The sequence below is a fragment of the Mastomys coucha genome, unplaced genomic scaffold (genome assembly GCF_008632895.1).
Source record: "Mastomys coucha isolate ucsf_1 unplaced genomic scaffold, UCSF_Mcou_1 pScaffold14, whole genome shotgun sequence".
NCBI lineage: Eukaryota > Metazoa > Chordata > Mammalia > Rodentia > Muridae > Mastomys > Mastomys coucha.
The window spans coordinates 1,126,962-1,135,141 of record NW_022196896.1 but is presented as its reverse complement, the minus strand read 5'-3'; the positions used below and the strand labels follow the sequence as shown (position 1 = coordinate 1,135,141).

The 8,180-nt window shown below is 34.3% G+C and overlaps 1 protein-coding gene across 8 annotated transcripts in view; it reads right to left on the bottom strand.

Annotated features, from left to right (window-relative positions):
• Lingo2 (leucine rich repeat and Ig domain containing 2) overlaps positions 1-8,180 on the bottom strand; it is a 1,215,328-nt gene that overhangs the window by 979,197 nt on the left and 227,951 nt on the right. For 6 of the 8 annotated variants that reach the window (XR_004117723.1, XM_031366384.1, XM_031366385.1 and 3 more), the window contains exon 2: positions 3,283-3,379. The exons of the other annotated variants lie outside the window; for them this stretch is intronic. The gene's annotated coding sequence lies outside the window, so the exon portion shown is untranslated. The remainder of the gene's footprint in view (positions 1-3,282; positions 3,380-8,180) is intronic. 8 annotated transcript variants of the gene reach the window in all.

Sequence of the window (8,180 nt, the reverse complement as noted above, 5' to 3'; positions counted from 1 at the left end):
TACATACATACAAGTTTTAAAGATGACATGAAAAATGAATTATTCATATTGGAATAACATATACCTGATATCTGTTTTACATACATGTTACTTAAAACATGAGACATGTAGTTATTTTTACCTGCTACCTTACAGGATAGTAAGTACTTGAGAAGAAACCTGAAGTGGCTAAAATGTAAACACGGACAGTAGAATTGCTATAAATTTGCCACTTCAGAGAAGTACAGCACCCTCCCTACATCCAGTCCTAATCCCTGGGGTTTTCTCCTTTTTAGAGTATGCCTTCGGAAGTTATACATTCCCATTGATTCATTCATTTCTCTAGTTCTCTTAAAGTTTGTATTTCCCAGGCTGACAAAGCCTGGGAAATATGAACAAGAAAGAAAAACATCTTATTTTCTTCTAAGAGAAAGAAGAGTTATTGAAGTATGGTGAAACAAAAAGTTAGAAAGTTAAACATGTAGAGAGTGATTAGAAAGAATTAAGAAATTCACACCCAGTACTCTGGAGAAAAGATGGATGGGCCAAAACTGAGGTTGTCTGTGGTATGTGTATATCTGTGGAGAAACGAAAGACGACAGGGTAGACAGACACAGAGAACGGATGAATTAATTTTGATTTTAGAAAAAACGTTGCTTGAATAAACATCAGATTAGCTTAATCTCTGAAAATTAATTTTTCTGATAAATGATGTTTAAAAATTCGACAAAATTGATTAAAATAAACAAGCTCAATGTTTATAAAATTGTGCAGAAACCTAGACATTTTACCTTTTATAAAATTCCTATTGGAGTAGTATTACACAGCAATGAATAGGCCCACTCCACTCATGCCTTTCAAAGACTAACTTAGCAGGTGGTAATGAATTCAGTGTTCAGGAGCTTAAACAAAACAAATATAGGCCAATTATTCCCATATGTCATTATGCTGGCTGCTATGAAACAAAACTCTTCATGGTTATAAAACTGAATTATCCTAGGATTAACGAGCAGCTATAGCAGATGCACACTCTTCTGGTGCCAAGATTCAGGCCTAACCCCATCATGTTTTAACTTCAAAGCTGGAGCCAATAACTTATACTGATAAACTTTATTAACCTATGGAATGGAGGTAGCTGGTGGAAGATCTCGGGCATTATTACATGTGTGAAAGCAACTGCTCACTAGAAGAATTTCAATTAACATTAGCCAAATCACAACTGCTACTGTTATGAATTTTGTCCACAGTTTCAAATTTGCTCTGTCAAAATTTTATATGTACATAGATAAAATGCAGTTATTCAACTAGGAAATAGGTGCAGAGAATTATTATTTAAATCTATTTATTTCTTAGATATGTATCCTAATGCTTACTCAATCAATTTTTTTTAGTTTGAACTTTAACAGTAAAACTCTATACTAGATAATAAAACCTAAAACTTCAAGGCATACAAATCCCCAGCCCCATTTAGAAGAGTATACAAGAAGTATTTTAGTCTGAATGGCTGTGTTTTAAATGTAGATTGCTTTAACTGTGATATTCTACTGAAGCAGATCCACAAAAGCAGCATCGCCTTCCTGGGAATATAAAGCAATCTTCCTAGAAGAATCTAAACTCTTTAAAACCTGAGCATTGTTGGCCTACAGACACATATACAACACACAGATGGTCTAACAAATCTAAGGTAAGTATGTACTATTCTTAGCCTGGTAATAAATTTTTGAGATGATTATTTCCTTAGCTCATTGTTTTTCTATAAAGATGAGGCTCCCCTTTACTTCCCTCTTACAGCTTACTAAGTCATGCCAAACATTCATCGTTATTGTGAAAATATTCCAATAGGTTCTTTATCAGATATTTAGCTGAGTAGACCTTGAAGGGAAGCTGCCTTTTTAGATCATTAGCAGTGATTCAAAAAGAAGGTGAGGTGTGCAGTCAGTCCAGGAAATCGTAAGCATTGTAGCCAATGTGAATCTCACGGCCCTCATTGCACTAAGGGTCTGGCACTGGTACTCAAATAAGATGAGAAACTTTAATAATATCTAGAGTTAGAAGAACAGGAAACAAACACAGTTTACTAGATGTGGCCCTTCACATAGCAAATTCTGTTGCTATAGAACAACTATATTTAATTTAAAGAAAAAACTAACCATAATATGGGACTCTGGTGATCTTTATGCAGGAACTTCTATGTAAATTCAGTACTCTTGAATTGAAACATAATATAGTATCAATAGTACATAAATGGTTATGTCAGAATAGTTACACTGAAAACAGCTTTAGTGCGGTCTTAACTTCCCTTCCCACTGTAAGGAAGTATTGACTGTATTTTAGTGTTAACATCATGATGATATTGATGTGATTTCAATATACTGAGTATGTGTAGTGCAGGTGGCAGAAAGGCAGATGTGTGCATATACTATCTCTTAGTTCAGGGGCGTCCTTTCAATACCTCATAGCATGTATATTAGTAAGGGAAATTCCAACATTTTTTAGTTCTCAAAGTTATATACCAGTTACTCATAAAGGTTGGGTTATAACTAGTTCCATTAAACCTTATTATTGGTCATGAATTATTATTTTTATAGAGAAAGCCTACTAATTTATTCATGTTCATATATAGTTGCCTATATAGCAAAAATGACTAAGACAAATATCTCGTATATTTTTTCCAATTTTTATTTCATCCAAATGTTCTGATGCATTTATTTATGCAACTGTTTGATGACTTGCAGAAAAATATCTTCAAGAGTAATGATAGATAAATGTATATCATTATATTATATATTATCTTTTCTATTGACAGTAGCCAAATATGATTCTTTGCTAGGTCATTGATTAAAACATTGGGGTATGGCCTTAAATCTATATTTTTATCTTCCCCATTATCACAGGGCTAAAGAGAACACATCAGTAGGAAGTAAAGTCAGTCCTGCCATCAATTGTCAGCAAGATTGTAAAAAAGATTTCAGTTTTCTCAAATTCCTATTTTCACGTCTGTGCTATGCCTGTGACAAAATCTCTCTTGTGATAACAGTAGCTGACATAAATAAGACACAGAACTGAAATGTATCATTATGCAAGTTCTCCAATAGGCAGCAGTCTACTAGAGGAAACTTACAAATTAAACAGGATTTAGACATGTTGAACTTAGAGACTTAGTTACAGTCATCAATTTACTTCAGTATCAGCTCATAATGGTAAAGCAACCACATATACTACACATACAAAAAACACTCACAAAGTATGTGCTTGACATCATATTTCCTAATGGCCAACATATTAGAACTGTTTTTGTCTTACCACAATATGAAGTACTTTCAATCCAGATTCCTCAACTTCATTTGGAATACTTCACAAATAAGGATTCTACATTTTGAAACCATCATCATCAGATTTCCTAAATAAAATAAAACAAAAATCTTGGGAACATGGGAAAAATTAACTTTGACCAATAGTTTCCATTTGGCTACTTTTGCCTATATTCTGAATAAAAACTACATATATATATTCAGACTATAATTTTATGAGTCAAACTAATGTATTGATCCCCAATGACATTATAGCATGCATTTTCTCATAAATAATTTCATCATATGTGTTTTCATAAATCAGTATGTATTCTTTAATAAGCATTTGGAAATATAATTAGAATATAAGAAAATTTTCACATCAAACCATTTTCATTAAATTTAGTTTGAAAAATTGTTCCAAATACCAGTAATTTCATAAAACTGATAATATAAAGTATTAGAGAGATCAAATTATATTTTATGGCTACTATCAGAAAAAAAACATATAGTTTAAATATATCATCATTTTCTTCTCCCCTACTCCATGTTAGAGAGCTCACACAGGGTTCTAGCATTCCAGATAAAGTCTACCAATAAGTAACTTTCCCAGGTCCTACCACTTGTTATTTCAATATATTTATAGATAACCTTCTAAGAGATGAATTGAAAACATATAGAACACTTCAATCAGGCAGATTCAGTTAGTGCTGATTTCACTTCTACCTACATTTCTCCAATACAATATACAAGGTTTAACCAGAGCTCAGCAATAGAACACCTTCACCTCCCATCACCCTTGTCTGCATCTTCAGCAGATCATACAAATCTTTCTGTCCAAATGTATTCTCCCAGAATCCACAGCCAAGCCTGACAGTGAAGTAAGTAGGTTAACAGAGAAGGTTGGCAAACTTTAGTCTTCCCTCTCCCTCTTCTCCTTCACATTCAGAGCCCCAGTCCCATCCCCAGCTCTGTGGCAGAACACCTGTGTGGCCTTTCCTCACTCTCTGTCCCAGTTCCCAGGAGTCTAAGCACATTGTGGTATAAAGCCTAGCTTTTCTCTCTTCTGAGGTTCCTCTCATAGCTCATTCCAATTCCTTAGTGTCAGCTTCCAGTATCTAGAAACATATAATAACTGGAAGCCCCAGTGACCACACACAGAAGTATCCCATACAAATGTCCTACCAGGCAACAAAGACCCACTATACTCTTCTATAAACAAGAGAGGAAACAGAAACAAAGGGACAGAACACTGACCCAGCAAAGACAAGCACAGGTATTAGTGCCTAGAACTGTATTCAGCCCAAACCCAGATTCTTAGATCCCACTTTAAAAACACAATCAGTAACAGCCAGGACAATACTTAGACGGGGCAAAGCAGAGCAGAGATTTCTCCATTTAGTATTCTTGGTGTGGCCATTTTAGGTTGAACTAGAATTTGATCTCACTGACAGAGAGTTCTATGGAAAATTGCGCAATTCTGTTTATGAACCTTACTTAGGTCATGATGCCTCTGCTAACATTTCATCATCCATTTTGCTTCTCAAAAGCCTCTTGCTAAAGCTGCTGAATACCATACCAGGATGTGGTTTTGTCTTTAACCCTTAAATATTCATCACAACACTTGGCTCTGAAATATTGGGGTACAATTCTAGCTGGCTGGAGTAAAGGAAGATTTTCAGTTGGCTTTTAACTGTGTCTGAGTGGTCATCTCTGTTAGACTCCTCGTAGCAAAATGTCCAAAGTCCAAGCCCCAACAAAAGAAATAGAATCAATAAAGAAAACATAAACTGAGGGAAATCTGGAAATGGAAAATGTAGAAACTCAAATAGGAACCTCAAAGTTATGCTTCACCAACAAAACACAAGAGATGGAAGGATCTCAGGCATTAAAAATAATATACAAACAATAAATGAGGTTTAACCTGGAATTTGACCACCATGTTATGTGACTGCATCAAGGATGGTAGAGATTGGGGTCCTTAGGCTTATGTGTGCTGAGACATGCGCACTCAGAGCAAGGAGTAAGCTGTCCTATTCCATCCGGTCTCAGGGCAAGATTTCCAGGTTTGGACATGACTCAAACCCACTCTTGGCCTGGCCTGACTCCCTTGGACACAAGGGTTTTAGGCCCTAAAATTAGGTAAAGGACTCAAGGCCAAGTAGAGCTCATTTTTAAAGGGAAATGGGATACTTATGGATGGATAGAGTAGGAGACTGGTTGGATAGGGAGAAATTGGGAGGTGGAGGGGTGGATGCATCTGAGTGGCAGAATACTGGGAAAGCTGAAATTGAGGATTAGTTAGGAAACTGAATACAAAGAGGCTTCTGAAAATATGTTCAAATATGAAGAGCATGCAAAAGAAACCCCCACATAATTGAGGAGACAGAGTCCCAACTATACATCTCATGAGAAAAAAAAATAAAAATGTCTTCAGTACTTATAAGGGTTAGTTCTAACTAAGTTGTTGGCTAATCAAGTCCCATAGCAAACAAGCAGGCTGTTGCCAAGACTATAGGTTGCTCCCTAGAAACTGACAGTCAGGCCTCATAGCTAAAGATGACACCTAAAGAATTCACTGAACATGAGCTGGTACAGAAAGTTACTCAAGGAGGTACCAAAGGAAGAATGTAAATACCAATTCGGCCACAAACTCTTTGATCATCAACAGTGTCCTGTCTGAAAGATATGTTAGTGTAATAATGGCACAAATCTTGTGGGAATAAGCAAGCAATATCTGATTTGCCTGAATGTCCCTCCATGAGATGGAAAGTGTAGTCAACATTGTTTGAGTGAATGACCAATATTGTGAGACTGGATAGCCCAGAAACCAAGTGTAAAAGCAAACACTACTGTTCTAAAAATGAAACAAAATAAATAAATAAAATATCAATACGATGTCTTTTATTAGCATTCTACTATATTCATAGATTCATGCCTTGCTGACCCATCGTTAGAGAAGCTAGTTTGATAACAGATGGAAACAATTACCTTATAGAGTGAGACACATTGGAATGCTCAGCCCTAAATGAGAGTTGCCCACAAAATCTCTCCCATCTAGCTCAGAGAACCTCCATGAAAAATGTTGAGAGAGGGTTAAACAATTAGAGGACATCAAGAAAACAAGGTCCACTAACCATATGGCTTCATATATGACCTGAGGAAGTATGCATAGTGCTTGCACAGGTCTGCACCAGTTGGAGTCCTAGAGCTGAATGGAAAAGTGGAGACATGCTTCCATCCAGAAGCAATATCCAAATAATAACCACTTGCAAAAAAATTATTTTTTTTCCAAGGGAGTCTGAGTAGGAAACAAACTATTTAAGTGTAGTCTGCAGAGACAGCAGCAGAAAGCCAACAGAAAATCAAATCAATGGAATCTTTGGAGGTACCTTGCCTCATAATCTCATGTCAGAGCTCTTCTTTTACTTTTTAAATCTTATCCTTCTAAAAAATTAGATGTATATATATATTTATATAAATTACTTAAATTTATAAAAGATGAATGTATAAATATATTTGTATTTAAATATTAAATAGTATATATTATACTTTATATACTATACCATATTCTAATTCTATATTATATATCACATAGCATATATAATACATTATATAATACATTATGTATTTATCATATATGATATGTCATATAACAAATATTCATAATATAAATACAAATATTCTTTATACATATTTCTTCCCTCTTTTTATATTACCAATTTGTTGCTTATATACTGTGATTTTCAGTCCAGTGTTTTTATGGGAGTGACTAATGAGTGGGTCTCTGTTTCTTGTGCCTGCTTTTGGACACTTTCCTTTTAACTGTTCGTTTTTACTGATTCTGACATGATAGTTTTTGTTTTACCTTATTATGCTATTTGTTCTATTTCATTATATTTTAGTTTTAATACATAAATGTCTGTTTTGTTTTCTAATAAAAGACAGAAAGGGCATGGATTGGGATAGGGAGGAACTGGCAGGAGTATATGGAGAAGAAACCAAAATCAGGATATGTTTTATAAAATCCCTTCTCTATTTTCAGTGAAAGAAAAGAAAACAAACAAAAATCACTTATAAGATACTAGTCTAGTAATCTAGTTATTTTGTCAATAAGTTTAATAATTATCAGTTTTAAAATATTCTTCAGATAAACATTTTCATTTTTAAGCAGAGAAACGATCTGTAAATTTACTAGGGATTATTTCTTGTCCAATTTTTTAGTTGCTATTTTCATTGTCAATATCTAAGTCTTTCCCTTTGTCTATTTTTTTCTCCCATTTCTTCTTTTTCTCTGTTGGCCTTTGCCCCCCCCCACACACACATAAAAGCATAATCATATATACAGACAAATCCAATTAAGTAATTCAGGTTAATATTCAAAATTATAATGTACTCATATAAAGCTCAATGATGTCACTGTAATTCCTCAGCCAGACTTCTGGAAATACTGGCTATGCAAATAACAGTAATGATATAGTGAACAAAGTGATTAGGTGAAACCTCTTGAAATGAAGTAGGCATGTCATTGTGATCAATTTTTAATTAGTCACTTTGGAACTAAGCCTGTTCCATCACTATCTTTGTGTCTTTCTGAATTTCTATTTCCACAAAAGAAACAATACAAAATTGAGGTTTTAATTGCACTAGATGACACAGTGGATTGTTTTGCCCAAAAGTGAAATATGAAAAAATAGTGTACAATATATATTAAATAATATTGACAAATCAAATGTACTTGATAGTTTAAATTTAGTTAAAGAATTTGAACAAACAAGGTCATTTTAAGTGAACACTAGCCTTTAAATAAAGGCTAGTTAAGACGTTTGTGTTCTTTTTCTTATTCCTTTTTTTTTATTAGATGTTTTCTTTATTTACAATATCTCCTTTCCCAGGTTCCCCTCCAAAAAA